Source organism: Haliotis rufescens, unplaced genomic scaffold (assembly GCF_023055435.1).
Source record: "Haliotis rufescens isolate VD_foot unplaced genomic scaffold, xgHalRufe1.0.p SCAF_7, whole genome shotgun sequence".
Taxonomy (NCBI): Eukaryota; Metazoa; Mollusca; class Gastropoda; order Lepetellida; family Haliotidae; genus Haliotis; species Haliotis rufescens.
In genome coordinates, this window is record NW_025964361.1 from 17,517,137 (window position 1) to 17,536,923 (window position 19,787).

A 19,787-nucleotide genomic window follows, 5' to 3' on the forward strand; every position below is an offset into this window, starting at 1 on the left:
GATGATCCGGAAGTGGAGAGTCATGACTTCTATACAACTTCCGCCTCAATGTTGGTAAGGGTAGTCGATCATCATGCCTGAGGTTGAGTAGATTATCTGACGCCTGGTCTACCAGCTTGGCCATGGCAATGTCTGGTGGATGTGTTTACCGTATATGACCGCAGATAAACCGACCCCGTAGATAAGCTGAGGTATTAACTTGACCATTGAAATATGAAAGAAAATGATATGACCCGCAGATAAGCTGAACCAAGAAGTGAAAGGCAAAAAACACTGCGAAGTCGGACTGCAAGACATGTGCTGGTACACGCAGATATTCAATAATATAGGATGAAAAACATTGTAATTATATTGAAAAAGTCATTATTATTTCTAATAAAGATCTAACAAACCAGTCATCGCTGTTTCTCTTGGTTTTTTTTAATCTCATAATGATCGTTATATGTTGCCATCGACAACGAAGCGCCATTTTGTGAATCGGTGTATATAGAATTATGAACCCGTGAGAAAATATATCAGTTAGAGCAAAGACTCGCAGTTTGAATGCAGCATCGTAAGCTTGGCGTTTTCGTTTCAAACTCATGATGAGAATGTCAGTCAGTAAAATATACCAACTTTTATACCCCCCTTTATACCACTATTGTATGTAAATCCAAATGAATTAAATAAACTATGAACACATTGAATGACCATCACTTACTCAGGCTTCTCCAGTTTATTAAACAAATCTCTCGAAAACAAATGAATTAAGCCCCTACTCCCAACACAATCGCTAAGCACCCATAACTTGAAAGTGTTTGTGTCAACAACATAACAATACCTTTCAGCCCGTTATTATCAGTGCTCATTTCCTTGTGTACCATGTTGCTTTTTAAACAAAAGGAAGCAATCACAGTGGTCACCGTTTGTGACGTCACAGGAAACAGCTGATCACGTTTTTGCAAATGGTGAACGGAATAACTCGCTGTGTTTATTTGCCTCTTTCAATAAAGGTAGATACTTGTTCACTATCAATTTATGAACTTTGCAAAACGTACGTAATGGCTATTGGCGATTTCATCTGTGGATTATATATTATAGCTGTGGATTACATATATTGTTACATGTAAAGATTGTGGAGTTTATGAAGAACGATAAACTTTGAACATTCAATTGAAAACTTATTATTGGAAGTAGTAACATACATAACATTTTTTGAATAATGACAACATTGGTGTATGATAATAACATGAATAACTTTATTGATAATTTATAACAATAATGGCTCTAGTCGTGGCAACTTCCAAACTTTCGGGAAGTTGTAATCTATCGGACCGTCATTCAGGCGATGTTTCTGACAGATCACAAACTGAAAAATACTATTATGAAAGTGTATCCCATGGATAAGCCGACCCCTTTCTACAGAATCATATTTCTGGTCCTCAAAATTCGGTTTATCTGCGGACATATACGGTTGATGATGTAGGAGCATGACATCTCCCGTATTCCAGCATCTTGGGGGGCGAATTTTCTGTCATAGGAGGTTGGAGTACAAGCATTGGGTGATATAACTCCTCAATGAGTTCCACCAAGGTAAATCCCTCTGTATTATCCCGCTGATTCATGCCCCCATATAATTCCGATTCAGCCTCCAAATGACCATGGGTAACTCCCAGGGGTGGTGGATGATCGCAACTCTGCTAGTGTCCAGGATTCCGGTCTGTGCGGCTTGTGATGGCTGCCCTTGTATAACGGAGCCTGTATTGTTATCCTCGTCTGTCAGCTGGCCGGTCGTTAGGACGGTCCCGTGTGGTCGGTGCAGATGACTTTGGTACCGTTTGTTGATGGCAACCATATGGTTAGCCGGATGGTTGGACAGCCGGCTGGGTTACTGTGGAGTCTGCAGTGACCGTATGGTGGCTGGATGGTCAGCTGGACAGTCGGCTGGACGGTCAGCTTGGTTACCATCGAGTCCATGCGGTGACCATATAGTGTCTTAGCTGGGGAGTATGGCCTTGCGGTACCCTGACATGGACCCAAGCGGAGATCTGGATGACTGTGTATCACGGTAGGGTAATGCCTGAGAGCTTCTACCCGGCTGGTTGGACGGCTGCTTGGCTGACTTGATGGTCTCGGCTTGGGTAGGTCATACAGCCGTGGCTGTCCCCTATGCAGCCTCTTTGCCGGAGGACTCTTCCTAGCCAATACTGTCTGCCTCTTCATATTCTCCATCTCTTGGTCTAAGGCAGAGAACCGTGTCTCAAACATGACCTTAATCATCTCCTGCTGTTACATCAATAATTGTTGTATCAGGCTCATGGAGAGCGCAGGAGATGATGCTTCTGCTTGAGTAGGTGTAGGAGGCACTGGGGGTCAGAGGCCTTATCATTGTCGACTGTCGTAACTTCAACTTTCTTTTTGGCCGCTTCATGCCTCTTACTCTTAGCCTTAGTTATACAGCCTCAGCTAACTTTAAGAGTGAATGAGTTAGTTAAAATTGAATGTTGCATCGGCATTATTTCAGCCATATAGCGATGCTAACCTAAAGATGGCTTTCTTAAATGTTTTGGCGCACTGCTCCCATCTTGCCTCCTCAAATGCCTCCACGTATGATATCTCTGCACTTCCAGCAGGTACGATGAGGATCTCCCATGATCATACCTCCATTACGACACACCTCACACCAGCTTATACTCACGTGGGTACGATCGTCACTCCAATTAGCAAGTATTAATATTGATTTACTGTGTCTGTTTTATAGAAAACTATTAGAATAATCTCAGACTACTACTCAGGCTCAGGCATGATGATCGACTACCCTTACCAACATTGAAGCGGAAGTTGTATAGAACTCATGACTCTCCACTTCCGGATCATCAAAGTTTGGATGAAGACTACTACCAAGTGCTAGATCGTTACAACTATAAAAATATTCAGCAATATTCCAGCTATATGACGGCAGTCTGCAAAAAATCGAGTCTGGACCAGACAATCCAGTGATTAATATCATGAGCATCAATCCACGCAATTGGGATCAATGACATGCATCATCCAAGTCAGCGAGCCTGACCACCCGATCCCGTTAGTTGCCTCTTACGACAAGCATAGTCGCCTTTCATGCATGTCATCGATCCCAATTGCGTGGATCGATGAAAAGAAGTTAGATTCCCACAAATTATGCACGTCATAGCTTGGGTTGCTATTGTGCTATATGGGAAACAACTAACTGTGTGATTGACAGTGAAGAGGACGTCAGTTGAAAATCTGAAAATTTTAGTTAGTGTGACTGAAGCCAAAATACAGGATTTATGGCAAAGATGTAATAGAGGTAGAGGATTTGCAAGAATTAACTTAAGTTTTCTAAGTTATGTGTAATGTTATTTCAGTATCTTTATAATCTCTGGTATGGTGATTGTGTCGCCATATTGCTAATTAAATAAAGCTAAATGTTTCTCATCATTCTTCTATATTTAATTGTGTGAATGTTTATAGAGTGAATGCGTAGATTTTAATAACTGTGTAAATACAGGATTTGTATCATATGCAGTGTCAAACATTTATTTAATAGTGTGTAGTTAGTATGTTTAGTAAGCATTCAGTGACATTTTCTATGATGCTTCAAATATAATATATATTGAATATATTTATTCTCAGTTGATTGCACATATATATATATAGTGAGTGACTGAGTGAGTTGGGTTTAACGCCACGTTTAACAGTATTCCAGTTATATCACGGCGTGTCAGCTCAATGTTGGAGGAAAGCCAAGTGATGCAGGTCTCAGACGTTTACCACTTCGGTGAAACCCACGAGCACGGGTATGGTGCTGACAAAACTAGAAACATAATCGGGGCGAACCTTGATTCGAACCCACAATCATAAGTTTCTGGCGTTCTCAAGGGATGCAACTCTGCACAGCGGATAGCGGCGCTTCGACAACTCGGCCACCCGTGCCCCCTTATATATATATATATATATATAGGAGTGTGCTTATAGCTGCATAGCTACAACACAAGGCAGCTGCTTTAAGAGGATAAACACGCCAGTGTCACCCACAAGGCACAGGACATTTACATGTTTGTCATGTCTCTAAATATATATTGTAAATAGTGTATCATGCCAATGTATGATCAGTTACTGTAATATAATATAATAGTTGCCAGAAAGTCGTAATTGTATTTGTAATATTCAATGTAATTTACAACTTCACTCAAGGCCCATGTACAGTTAGTCATATTATGACCTTGATGAAATGTTTTATCATAATGTTCTGCTCATTGTATGCAATAAACATGAAAAAATAAATATAATTACATAGATTTAGTTTAGATTTCTTGGTAAAAAATCACTAAGTATTTGGGGTACAATTTGGTTTTGGGTACAAAATCACATAGGCACTACTTTCATCCAGTCGCCAAGTACCTAGCTTCATCCGTTCTGAAGATTGGTGAGGCGGGGAGAGGTAAACATTTTAAAAGCATCCTTAATATTCTAAACTTTCCTTCTTGCAATTGCAGACCAATAATAACATTATGTTATTATTATGGCATATCAATATCTTATATGACTCCCCTCTGCAGTCATATTCAGAAAATAATTCTAAAATCATCGAGCATGGAATCCTTTACAGTTTCGGAGTTAGACTAAAAAATTTGATGTTACCACCGGCAGCAATCATGTAAAATAGGAAACATAGGAGTGAAGACTGCTACCCAGTTCATTAAATGGTAAACAGGTGACAATAAACAGTCCATAACTTGCAAGCTGAGCATTTATGCATTTATGCATTTATGCATACTGGGGATGGGTATTGGAGGTTTTAAGTGTATGACAATATTTTACAATGCACACAGCAGTATTACCATATGTAACACAATATATTGTATAATCCTCAATTTTGAATTCAGAAGCAATTTGAAACACCAGTGTATGACTCGAAGTTCATAAATGGAACAAAACACAGGTACAACGTAATGTTTACCATATTTTCTTGAGTATAGTGCACACTTTGTAGCAAATTATACACGCTATAATGAGTTGTGACGTTTTCCTCAACGCAAAGAAATTACTGAGAGCATGTAACACCGGAAATACTTTGTCAATAAGTCTGTACTGAAATACGCAATTTAATCTTGTAATTACACTGTCTGCTTATAAAAAGTTTATGGACTTGTATATCTGGACTTATGTTTGTAATCTATTTTATTCAAAATTTCATTCAATATTGTTGGCGAAATCAGTAGATCACACAACTCACCGTATTTACAGCAAACTTTAGTTGATAGAGAATGCATACATATATCATAAATGCCATATAGTTTAGTTATATTTGTTGTAGTTAACAGGTTAACAGGTACTGCAAAGATCACACTTATAGCCTTTTATGACAGTGGAACAACTCCCAGGCATCACACTAATTTCCACTATGGTACCAGCATCATGTTGTATGTTTAATCTTGTAATGGGTGGTCTTTTTGTCCCAAAGGACAAAAACTCTCCTTTTGAAATGATAGAAGCGACGGACTAACCTGTCGTTTCTGGTCTGGTTCCCGGATCAATGCGTACTGTGACAACTATTGATATGTAGAAACAGAGCCAAGCTAAAGCGCTACCCTGTTGCACCTTCATTCAAAAACGGTCGTTTACTACTGTATATTATTAACAGCACATATTTTGTAGTGATTATTAGTTTAGAATATCAACATTTGTTGAGTCTTTAACTAAATGACGAATTGTCACGAAGGAAGATAGCAGGGAAGACGCAGGGAAGGCGCAATGAAAAACTGTGTATGTAAAACAGCCAGGCATTCTGTCAGTCTCGGCTAATATCAGAGTTCGAAATTAAGGGACGCTAAGACGCAAAATGCGTCTTAATTTATGATTTTGCGTCTATAAATCAAAATAAAGACGATTTTTTTTGCGTCTTGCTTTTTTCTGTTTAACAATTGGTTGAGAAATACCTAGATTTCTAAATTCACTGTGATAACATTTGATTTTGCGAAGATTTTCCTTGATTTGTTTACCTCCAATTAAGAGTTACCTCCCCATTTGCGTTTCCGGGAAAAACTTTTACTTCCTTTCAACTTTTGTGAACGCGGACTATTCCGAGCTCTTTTTGACCAATGAACATATAGCACGGAAATTAATATTATGCAAATGACGTATGTCTATTTTCGGGAGACCAATCAAATGCCATAAAAACTATGTCATCGGTAATTTATTCAATTGACCCAAGGTCGTTTCTTTTTTTAAGATGAATTTCTTATCGATAAATTAAAAAAATATTCACTATTTCCCGCAATGTTATTGAAAATAAAATCTCGAAAACACTCGACAACGGGTACACATTGAAAATGTCAAAGAGCAATGTATAGACGTTTCAAGTAATATATTATACAAAGTAATAGATCTAGATAAAATTTAAAAAATATATCTTAAGGTTGTCAAACTTACATTTAAGTTATTTTTTCCATCTTTTCGTGCGATCGCGTGTAATGTAAGTCAAATAACATCTTGGCTTTCGTCGTCTCAATTTCCTCGGTTCGGAGACGATGTTTAATGCAAAAATATAAGCATGAAACATGTTTGTCACAGCTCGTAACCTGGCACGATACATCTATGAAGTTCCATATTTTTATATAGATCGCAATTTCCTGCTTAAAACGTTCAGAATGACACGATTTAACAAAAGTCTTTCGTCAAATTCTGAAATTCATCATACCATAGATGTAATTTGATTGGCCGACTTAGGTCACGTGCTCAGATTTGACCACTCACGAACCTTGTAGCAGATTTTGGCGAAGAAAGCGTCATTAGAAACCAATATTATCGAAGCTTTCTAGCGATGTGTCACATGGCAGTCTTCGACGAACGTGTTATTCGAAAACGGAGGTATCTCTTCATGTTACTGAACGGACAGCCGCTGTTATCTGATAATGGGTGATGGCAGATACCAGATCTATTTACAATTCTTTTTAAAATATTTTTCCAATTGCGTTTTTTATGAAATCTTATAGATTCTTTTGTCAATTCTGCACTTCCTTGGTCCTTAATCTGGACGTTATGAATGTGTTAGCTTACATTTTCTATATTTACAACGAACATAATTAAGTTGTCAATGCATTATCTAAATAATGTGATAAACATAACATATTTTATAAACAATAGGATTGGAACTTGAAATGGTGTATAATATGTGGTAGATCTAGCAAAGATGTTTTACAAACATGCAGATATTTTCTTTGATAAATGTTTTATGAGTGTAATTTAATTACTTTGTTATCTGAATGTCATAACATGCATAATCAGCCATTATTTACATGCAGCATAAATCATGATCATGCAATCTTGTGATATATATTTTGAAGTTTTGAGTTGAGAAAAATAATTGCTGGTTGATTTTTTATTTTGCTTGTAACTTTTAAAACCACAAGCAAAAATTTGCTTGTGTCAAAAAAATTTAATTCTAACCCTGAATATATCGTATCGATGGCATAACGCAAACTCATTATATTTATCAGCCTTTGTATTTTTTCCCATTCAAATCTTAACAAATAGTTCAATCAGCTGTATTAATTAAAGAATGCTTATGGTTATAGTTATTATTATTCATAAATATATAACATGTATAACATGGTATAAAGCATAAGCTGCAACATAAATAACATAATATTGGAATATATTATTCCTGATAACACAATTGTTACAGATACAATTCTTCTGATCATTGCATAAAAATTCTTGAAGTTATATCATTGGGTACTTTTTAACTGAATCACCAGCAGATTTGGAGAAAACCTGTGTACAGCTGATTGCTGTTTCCGGCTTAGTTTACGAGAAGATACACACTGTAATCTTACACAATCTTAATCTCTGCATGTAAAACAATGCCTAGCAGAACAAGAATTACAATTTAAACAGTAAATCAACATGTCATTTCAAAATTGTACTGCACCAAGTTTGGTGTCACCCATTGGTTGATACACATGACAAAAATCATATTTTGTAACCACCCGATACACCAAGCACTAAAAAATGCTATATGATACGTATCATGGAAAGAGTGAACCTCAATATAACTGGTATTCCCGCACAACCTTGGTAGCAGGCATTTTGAAGGTCAGACATACCATGCCACAATCTAACATGAATACCCAACTCAGATACAGTATACTGACTGAGCTGACCCATCCTTGTTTTAGCTAACCCTTAATGCCGAGCGCCAGACAGGGTAACAACAAGTACCATCTTTTAACGTCATTTGGTATGACGCGGCCAGGGATCAAACCCCGGACCTTCCACTCTCCGAGCGGATGCTCTACCACTAGACCACGGAGGCGGTCTCCCTTTTGAAAATTAGATTGAGTCTCTTGAACAAATTTAGGTGTCATCATAGGTAAACTTCAGAGCTGCACCACCAAGCCGAAAGAGAATTTACAATAGGATATCAAGGTAAAGCACCAATTTCATCAGGGACAGAACACTTCCCTCCAGTTTTTTTATGCTGTCGGCAATCTTATCTGACTTCGATAAATAAACTCTTATGAGCTATCAGTGAACAATAAGTGTCAACAAAACATAAGATTGGATTGTTGTGTATTCTGAATGTCTCAATTTATTCTCAGTATTATGTTTTCTCACTGTCTCCATATATGGAATATATATTCTCAGTATAGAAATGAGTAAATAAGAAAGAGACTAATAATATGGTGTTTGTTTTTCTCTACCTGGGTTGTTCTATTACCCAGATAGTTCTATTAACCCGTGCAGTGCATCCATCTGGAAATGTTGTTTTAAGCTGGATACCCCAAAAAGAATGGCTCAAACAAACTTGGAACTTTGGAACCATCTCACTCACTAAGTTTCAGGCATCTTTTCAGCATAATCCCTTTCCACATTGATACAGCAGAATACGTTTGTGAAAACTTTTCCACCAGTGTTGCCTTATTTCAAAGCGATGGCTGTTTGTTGGTTATTTAACGCTATATGACGGCAGTCTGTAAATAATCGAATCTGGACTAGACATTCCAGTGATTAACATCATGATCTTTGATCCACAAAATTGGAATACAATGACATGCATCAACCAAGTCAGCAAGCCTGACCACACAATCGCCTATTACAACAAGCATAGGTTGCTGAAGACCTATTCTGACCTGGATCTTCATGGGTATCTGAAATAATATCCTTTGTTATCTCAAATTTGTAGAGAGAAAGGGTTGTAGGTCATCTTGTTTTGTTTCCAAATCCCTTCGATGTTCAGACTTTCACAACATTGTTGCTGTTTTGATATTCAGGCCCTGCCAAGCAATATCATGTCATTAAAATTTGCCTCTGTTTTCAAAATTTTACCTGTGATTTGTTATTTTCTTGGGTTTGGTAGGTTTCAAGTGAGGAAAAGGTATGTTTGAATAACTTTGGTTTCACAGATCATTGTTTTAAACATAATTAGATTGTCATGTACTACCATACAAAACAATCTGGAATCAATAATGTTGAATAATAATGCAATTTGGACTCTGCATTAGGAATTGAACATGCTCAACAGGCGGGATAATTCAGTAAAATATCTTATTCATATAATTACGGATTTAGATATCAGTAAGTTTATTTCTTTTTTTTGGTATGTAGGATGATCTCTTATCCAAAAGTCAGTACACAATATCCACAACTTACTTTACCATTTTTGGATGTAACCTTCCCATCATCAATGTTTCCAGTGGCCATTTTGCAAGCAGGTCATGAGACCAGCTATCAAAAAATATACCGGTCCTTATCATTTTCGGACAGACCCCTTTGTTACTGTGTATATTATTTAATGATAAAAAAAACAACCTTTCGATCAGAGTTTCCTCTTTTTATTTCTCAATTGTATATTTGCTGCAGGAAGGTATTTTTCGCAGGAAGATTGTCAATCTTCGCAGGCAAATTTGGTAACAACTTGCGGTTTTGTTGAGCCATGTTTGGCTGGTAGAATGCTGACAGGTATCATCATGGCTACAGCTGCCAAAACAGCAAAATCTGGAAAAATATCCTCGTAATCAGCCATGATAACTCGACAATTCTGTTTGTGTGTACCAAAGCCCACAACTGTAGTTTTATAGCTGTGAAATTCTGGTTGGCCCAGTCGCCATATATGATATGTGTGACATCTTTTTTTATTGGACCAATCGCAGTGCTGAAATGGGTAATCAGCTGATTCAGGGAATTCCTTCCATAGTCATTCAATTCATGTGAATCTGGGCAGTGAGTTGGGTTCAGGACTTTGTCAAGACAAGTAAGGGTAGATAGACTGCCTTCAGGAAATCTGGCATGCAGTGTACTGCAGAATTCCTTGATGAAGCCTGCACATGAATTCTGAAAAGCCTGCACCGAAAGTGCATCTGCGTATGTAACTTTCAACACCACAAAACACGCCCTTTGTGATGTTGTCAATAAACAATTGCTCATTTTCTCCAGGTGCTTCTAGAAACAATGCATATTAACTTAGGTTTAACCAACTTAAATGGCATCTTCTTCAGTGACAAGACGTCACTTTTCTATCAAAAGCAAACAATCAATTTCAAGGATCATAGTCATAATCATATTATGAACTTGAAGAAATGTTTTATTATGTGTTCTGCTTTACATTTACTATTGTTGGCAATATACATGAAAACATCAACATAATTATAGATCTATTGTCTTATTTTCTTAGGTACAAATTCACAGAGTATTTTAGGTACATTACTACAATTTAATTTGTTTTGGGTACAAAATCAAATAAGTAGTATACACCCTCTATCCAGTCGCCGTATACCAAAATTTTAATCAGTTTAGCAAACGGGAGGTTCTCAGTAAAAGTTTTCAACAACATCTTTAATATTCTAAATTGTTCTTTTTGCAATGATAGACCAACAACAATATTAAGTTGTTATTATTATTATTATGTCATATCAATATGTTACATCACTCCCCACCGCTGTCGCTGTCATAAAAAATTAGAAAAACATCGACAGTGGAATCCATTCATTACGATTTCGGATTTAGACTTCAAACATTGATGTTACACATCGGCAGCAATCACGAAAAAACATATAACTTCGGAGTGGAGACTGCTTCCCAGGTCAAACAGTTGACGATTTATATTAAAATATGTAATTTCTGTTGAATCTTATCAGGATTTATCGAAGATAGTTTGACAAACTTTTGCATATTTTGCCTCAATGGGTGAGATGCGGTACATGCTTCCGGTTTTACTTTTAGCAACGATAGATAAAATTGCAATTATTTAGATTGTTTTTTCGTAATCTGCATTATTTTGCTAGTGAATGTTTCACCTAGAATGTATATAATTTTAGATTTTGCATATCCTAAAACATTTTAAATTATTCGCAGCGTTTGTTGACTTTGTTCAACTAAACAAATCTCGAGTTGGGCCAACTTTTAATTCAACTACTAATTTTTAGAAATGAAGGAACATGAATGTTTTCTTTTCGCCAGCTAACAAAAAATTATGATCAAATGTAAAAAATGATAACAGTATAATATATAGAAAATATCGGACTACATGCCGCTCAATGTGAAGGGCCAAAAGTCAACAATGGCCGTTTCTGGTAGTTGTGTGCCGAGAAGTTTGGCTTTTTTTTACTCGCAATATTTTATTTTTGAGGTAAAGAAACTACTGAAAGTTTGATATTGAGCAAGCTGAGCATTTATGCATGTCATACATAGTTTAAATTTTACGCAAAGCCTTCTTGGTAAATAGATATGGCGAGTTTAGTTTGTGGGTGTCCTGAGGCATCAGATGACATACTCTGTCGAATGGGTTCAACATTAGCGTTGAGGGCTTTAACCAGTTGAAGCTCACAGATAGACCAATCTCATTAAAATCAATCTTAGTTCTTGCTACCCCTAAACAAAGATCTGAGGACATCCCATTACGGGTCACGTCAGAACGACCTTTCATCCAACCAATCAGGTCGGTCAATGTTCGGGAAAGGTCGTTCTGACGTGACCTGTAATGGGATGTCCTCAGATCTTTGGTTAGCGGTAGCAAAAACTAAGATCTGATTTTTATGAGATCGACAGATAGACGGACATATAAAGAATACATTGCTCACTTCAGTTTTGAAAAGATTAAAAAGCAGAAAACAATTGGCCATATCACTAGCTTCAAGATACTGGTTTGGAACCCTTATGTGTGGCCTGTGTGGCCTCACTGTTACATATGTTCTAGGCTCATATTTCACCATTACATACATTGAAAGACGGATGCTACAAGGTAACCAGTAGGCTTTTCTGATGAAAGGTCACCAGTGAAAGGTCAATTGGGTCATTACCATAATCACTTGGACATTATCAGCCAGACATTAGAACACAACAGCTCGCAGACACCTAATTCACAAATTGGTTCTCCATCAAATTAAGTGTTTCATGTCAAGTGAAAAGGTCAGCTGGTGACATTGGAATTGGGTAGCATAACATGATAAAAGTAACAATAATGAGAGAGTTCAAATTAAATATCCCATCAGAAATATCTCAGCCATAACATATTTAAGCATCAGATCCATGGTTGGGATTAGATCCGTCCAGATTAACAAGTCAATTGCTGTGCTTCACTTCACGGTGGAGATATGCAGTACAGATTCTCAAACGTATGTCACAATCCCACACTGTTCCAGAAATTTGAGGGCATTTTGAAACTGTTAGTGTACCATGCCCATTGTGAAAGAGTTTGATTTTGCCGAAGTCTATTAAAATTGTTTCTAGTCTCTTACGTCTGGAGACATGTAGTTTAGGGGAACCTGCTATTGATAATTTTCCTTCATATCCAGCACAATAAAGAATTGGGGGAAAAATCCTATTCCACCACTTTACAACTTTTACAGTACAGACCTTTGAAAATGAGTAATAAATACACATGACAACACCTAGCTGACGGAAATATTTGCATCATTGACCAAGCCTGAACTTAACAGATGGAACACTACATGTGAGCAGCATAGCAGGACAGGCTTTCCTCTCTCTACCATATGACAATATCAAAATGTTTGACTTAGGCAGTGAGTGATTGAGTTTGGTTTAACGCCACGTTTAACAGTATTCCAGTTATATCTTGGCGTGTCAGCTTAATGTGGGAGGAAAGCCAGAAGTGATGCAGGTCTCAGACGTTTACCACTTCGGTGAAACCCACGAGCACAGGTATGGTGCTGACAAACATAGAAACATGATTGGGGGGCGAACCGCGATTCGAACCCACAATCATAGGTTTCTGGCGTGCCCAAGGGATGCAACTCTGCGGTGCCCTAGACGACAGGGCCACCCATGCCCCCTTAGGCAGTGAAGCATCATATCAGGGATCAGGATGTTGGCTTATTGACAATGCAAAAAAAGAAAAAGAATACAAAATAAGCATCCAAAATTACGAAGAAATCAGACTATGACACACCAACTTTATTATGGCGACAAAGATTAATAATGACTTAGACAAACTGGAGAAAAAAGTAAGAAAACAAAATATTTTTGCAACTTTGTCTTTGGCATTGAAGCTAAGTGTCAAACATGATTCTTTGTACAACCTTTACTCTTCTGTACCATGTCTTTCTTGAGGACAAGATTTAAAAACTATTTGTCAAATATCACCTTAACATATTCTTATAAAAAAAATACTTCATAACAATGATCTGAACAAAAGAAGATGCCTTCAGCAGAACTGAGGGAATGTGCATGACTAATTGCAGTTTAGACAAGCTGTATCAGAGAAGATATTTAAGACTGTGCAGGGTTAGAAACTAACAGTTTTTGTCCACTAGTCCTTATAATGATAACATATAGCAAAACCCTTAAAATGGGCCAATTTCTACTAGTCCTTAGTATACCTTCACTATTGGGCAGTTTGGTAAGGACTACAGGACTAGTGCCAATTTCTAACGCTGCTGTGGTAGACATGTCAGTGTATGCATGTAACTTGATGAATTGATGTTAACAATGCATATTGAGAAAATTTAAGAGCGTGGTAAAAACTTATAAGTCTACTTGCCCAAACTTGTCGCTTGACATAATTTTCCTAGATTGTAGTGCTAACATATATAAACTTGCATTAGCTAATTTGACTTGACCAAAATAAAGTTTGGACTTGAGATTGGAACAAACATGGATGCCAAGTTGCAGGGGGAGATGATACACATGGAAAATTGTCAGCAGCCAAACAAGCTAGGACAGAAAGTCACAACATCCTTGAACATTTTTTGACGAGTAAATATCTACTGTATATCTGTGGTGACAATTTCTATCCAAAACCATAACAAATGCTTCCAACAATTGGTCCCAAATGTGTTTTGACATTCAGATTTTAGCTTCTCTACAATTGATGCTTTTGTGACAGCTTATCTTGCGCAGAGCAGGCATGTAATTTGCATCCTGCAGATAGGTAATAGGGTCAGGAAGAAGTAAAGTGTTTGCTGTGACATCAGCTATCACATTTTTCAAATCTAAACAATGGTATGCTAATATGCTCCAATTATGTTGTCCTTGTGATTGATATATATATACCAAATGAAATCTGGTTCAAGTTTATGGAACTATGTCTGCAATAGGTTAAAAAGTAGGATTTACACTACAAAATTAACATTTAACATTCAACATTTCAATCTATTGTGTGAGCCCACTGCGTGGGTATTGGTGGGCCCTTTCAGATATGATACGAATCATGATACACAAAACCAATATGCAATACATATTGCTCATAAGGCAATACACATGGCAATACACATTAGGCCTGGTTAGTGGTGTAACAATATGGCAATACAGTATTGTATTGCGTTTGAGATCCACAATAAATTCAATGGAACATGAATTTCTCCTTCATTTACTGCTGTTTTCTGACAGAGATGAACTGTGTGAAGAAAAGTTGTTCCAACTATTAGAGGCAGCACCCTCGGCACATAACCCGGAAGTCATGACGTCACATCAAAACACATACCGTATTCGACATAATAAGCGCCCCGCTCTAATAAGCGCCCACGGCGATATTTGCTAATATATTGGCTATTGAACAATACCAATTAGCACCCCTTCCAATTGATCAATGTATTCCGATTGATCAATGTAGACAAGACTTATACGCACTCGTGAGTTATATGCACCCTAAATAATGGGCAATTAAATTCTGGAAAAAAATATCTCTCCTATATAAACATTTCAGGCTGTCAGCATAAACCACGAAATTTATCTTTCAACTGTTTTTTCCCCCACCAAAATAATATTCTAATAAGAGCCCCCTATTTCTAATTTTGAGAGTGCCCTGGGCACTTATTACGTCGAATACGGTAACTGTTTTAAACACAACATCTGATACTTTGTGTGTGTGTGCGTGTGTGTGGAAAAATTGTCACAGGGCCATATGACACAGTTGAACCAATCAACTCAACTCGAAAGGGTGCACGGGAATCACGCACGTTGAGACGCCCAACACAAAACCGTGTTCGTGCGTGAGTGATTCCTGTGCAACCTTTCGAGTTGAGTTGATTGGTTCAACTGTGTCATATGGCCCTGTGACGCAGGGGTAGCATTAAGAAGATGGCTGTTTCAATGAATGCTCGTTCCACCCATGACGAACAGGTCTGGTTGTTGATGAAATATAGTGATAGCTAAATAGACAGGTTTTTTATTCATGCACCGATTGTCTTTAAATGTAATATCCAGGTATGTATGACTGTTTAATAATCTCATACCAACTTTAACTGGAGTAGGTCCGATAGTTTTTCAGATATTGTAGTAAACGTCGGTACCTTAAATTACCTTCCAGACTACAAGTGCTAAATGAGAAATTACAGGTCCAGGCTGCCCACCAAGTCGAAGAAGCAGAAGGTCTGGTTTAGCAGGGATGGAGAGCTGAGAGTACCCTGGTTCCTCAAACACCACACGATGGTGATGTTGTCCATGAATATGATCAACAGGACGTGACCTAGAATGCTCTGCCAGCGAGTGATGGCCAGGACAAGCGCTTTTATCTTTAGGCTGTTGCTGTGCCTATGGAGTTGATCTCCAGATCAAACACCACACGATGGTGATGTTGTCCATGAGTGAGTGGGTATGGTTTTACGCCGCTTTTAGCAATATTCCAGCAATATCACGGCGGGGGACACCAGAAATGGGCTTCACACATTGTACCCATGTCAGGAATCGAACACTGCCAGCAAGTGGTGGCCAGGACAAGCCCTTTTATCTTGAGGCTGTTGCTGTGCCAATGGAGTTAATATCCAGATCACACCTGGTCACAACATGGGCGGGCCTGAGCAATCCCAGAAGCACTAGCCACTGACAAAGTGGAAGCGGCAGTGGAAGAGCTGGAAGCCATGGTAGATGAGGTTGTCTACAAGACTGCAAAGTTGAAAAATCAACAACAGGGGTCTCTGATTGTGTCCAGTCAGGATGATACGTGGAAAAGTGTGTTCGCCTGCGAACCAATACCAAATCCCATGTAAACGAAATAAACCCACTCTACAATTGACCGCAGAGGCATCTACTTAACCAGTTAGTTGGAAGTCGAAGCAATGTCCATAAGACATTATGGAAATATGGAAAACTGTGGGTTTGGAAGATCGCACCGTACTGCACAAAGAAATGCGATCGTTTTCATCCCATGAGCGTAGTATAAGCGCTCCCATTGTTATATCAAGGTGACAATGAAGAAAGGCAACACGATACTTGGTATGTAGTCAACGGGTCTATGGAACAGTCGTGGGAAGAATTAGAAAAACGACGCTGTATCTGGTAGCCAAGGCTGAAGATATAAAAAGGTTGTAGTCTGAAAGATGATACCGTACGAAGTAAGGCGATCTTTTCCATCCCTTGACGCCCTTATAGTGAGGGGGCAACGGGACTGTCGTTTTGGTAGCGTAGGGCGACTGTTTCCATCCCCTGCACATGGATGGACTACGACAGGCATCTGGTTGAATAGTTGCACAATGCGTACAAGTAAGCTTGCAAACAAATCTGTAGAAACATATTGCACTGCTCCCGATAGGTCGATACAGTCGGGAGTACTTGACACGTGACATGTAAAGCACCCTGCGCAGTAGCCAAGAAAACCGCATTCTACCCGGAAATGAGGTGCAATCTCCACACACAGACAATCCCCATTGTATCCGAGTTCTGCGAAAAAACGCGGGAGCACCGCCGAAGAGCCTCTTTGAGGAATGCTGGCGCGAAGGCAGGGTAGAGAAGCGTTGGTGCCGGTGATGTCGAAGAAGACAGTGGATGTCGTCGTCAGATGGTGGGGGCCGGTGTAGAGCAAAAATGAACACTGTGATATGAGAGACGCCTTCTCCTGACCAGTCAATGAGAAGTGGGTACCCGGTAGCCTATGACAAGGGGTCAAACAGGCTAAAAGAGCATGAACAGTGAACATCTGAAAGTTCTGATTTGGTTTGGATGGTTTGTTGTTGAACACCGCACTCAGCAATATTCCAGCTATATGACAGCGGTCTGTAAATAATCGAGTCTGGACCAGACAATCCAGTGATTAATATCATGAGCATCAATCTACGCAGTTGGGATCGATGACATGCATCATCCAAGTCAGCGAGCCTGACCATGCAAGTTCTTATAAAGACGTTATCCACCAGAAGCCAAGCGGATTGTCCATGGAGTGAACCTGCAGGTCATCTCACTTAAAGCATGGCGCTTTAAACGCGGGGGTTAAGGAGAACATCGCAAAACAAAACCATGTCCAGACAACCAGTCAGCAAGTTGAATCAGGCCAAATGTCTACTGGTTTGAAAAGATTCCTGCAAGGAATCTGAACGATAGTCCGTGAGCAGCTACAAGAGCGGTGACGAGTGAAAAGACAAACTTTCACCTTGCCGCTCCATCTTGACGATCTAGATCAAGAGTCAGTAATAGAAGGAATGGCCAGGGTGTGTCGGAGCTGTGGAAGCCAATGGCGCCTCTGATAGAGTAGAGGTATAGCAGGTGCCTGAAGCACTGGAGCTGTCAACATAGATGGCAGAGGAGACTGAAAGCCAGTCCCGTAACGGGCGTCACCAGAGGAGGGGACAATGTTGTCAATAAAGGTGACGGCAAGGGAGGCGTAGAAGACCGCAAAAGGGCGTCGGTCGATATGAGGGAAGTAGTCTCCACGTTGTAAGCCATATCAGGGTGTCAACGTTGAAGCTGTGGAAGCCAAGGGCCCTGGCGGCGCCTCTGATGCCCAAGTAGAGTAGAGGATAGCAGGTGCCCGAGGGGCCGGAGCCGAGATACTGGTGGCGCTGACAGAGCTATGGAAAACCAATGGCGCCGAGGGGGCCGGTGGCATCACTTCTCTGAAGCGCCTGCGGCGCTGGTGGCTTTCGAGCAGCAGCGCTGCTGTCCTCGTAGATGGCAGAGGAGACGGAAAGCCGGTCGACAACCACGTTGAGTGAGGCATGTCCTGGATACTCCTACTCGCGGGGCCCGACCAAATTTGTTCCCGCGGCAGCAAGTGCGGCAGGGCATAAAGTTTGGAATTTAAGCAAAAACATAACCATGTGGCAGAAGCTCAACGGGAAGCATAATGTAACTCAAAAACTTTGTATTTTATTTAAGTTAATGAGAGCAAACAATTACGTTAAAAGGTAGTGAAAAAGCAAAGCTTTTAACATGCCAACACAAAATAAATAAATTTAGTGTATTACCCAAGCTAAATAAAGAATTCAAAACGCAAAACACAAAAGTATGTGCCGCGTGGTGTATCGCAAAAATGTCAGGGGAAAAAACAAAATGGCGGGAACAACACACGCCCGTTAATTACTGTGACTAGAGCCACTAACGAGAGATAAACATTACAAATTACGAATGGGAAGACCCCAAAGGTAACAGACCATAAACAGGTAACAATATAGCAGCATACAATGAATGCAGAAACACACAAAGTATAGAAACAATAAGCTTTAATTTCCAAGGGATACAAAGTACGTCCGTCTTTGGAGGTGACAAAGCAGTTATGTGTTTTGATGTGACATCATGACATCCAGGTCACGTGCCGACTGTGCGAGGTTGCTGCCTCTACTGATTGGAACAACTTTTCTTCATCAGCTCACACAGTTCATCTCTGTCAGACAACAGCAGTAAACATGGTAAATGCATTAAGGAGTAATGCAGGATAAGTTAAAAAATTTAACTGAGTATTAAATTCGCATTTTTTTAATCAAGATGACTTCAGAAAAATTTGACATAAAACTAATAAATTTCTTCCATAAACATGATAAATGAAAATACCCCCATGATAAAATCCTATTCCGTTTAAAACAGTGATCTACATGATCTACAACAACAAAGTTATCAAAACTTAATCTTCTGCACAGCCTCTTAAATCCTACCTTAAGTCCAAACAATCACCCATAAAGTTTAAAAACGCAGGCAATTTTCGATAACATGACAATCGCGTGGCGGGGTTTGAAAATCAAAGCACGAACAATTAATGTTCTAAACATGCTAAAAATCAAAATACTGAAAGGATTTTGGAATGACAACAAAACACTAACTAAATGGATATATACCTATGGCCGGCCCTTCCTCATTATTATTATACAATTTTCAGACCACAAACAATCATTTTATATGATTTTCACCTTTAGATAAGACAGCTGGTGAACGATTTTTCACGAACGTACCCTTCTGCAAGCAGGATTACTGTGCGAGAATTAGAAATTTTGAACTATTTCTAGTGGCAAAACAGCAAGGTGTACTTAGAACATGTTAGAGTGCCACAATATGTTAGCTTCCAGACATATCAAAAAAGTTTGAAAAATATGAGTTAATCATACAAATGTATCTCACAAACATCC

At 38.9% G+C, this 19,787-nt stretch overlaps 1 protein-coding gene across 5 annotated transcripts in view; it reads right to left on the reverse strand.

Annotated features, from left to right (window-relative positions):
• The window catches only part of LOC124151847 (protocadherin Fat 1-like), a 243,775-nt gene that overhangs the window by 211,621 nt on the left and 12,367 nt on the right, over positions 1 to 19,787 (reverse strand). The window lies entirely within an intron of this gene.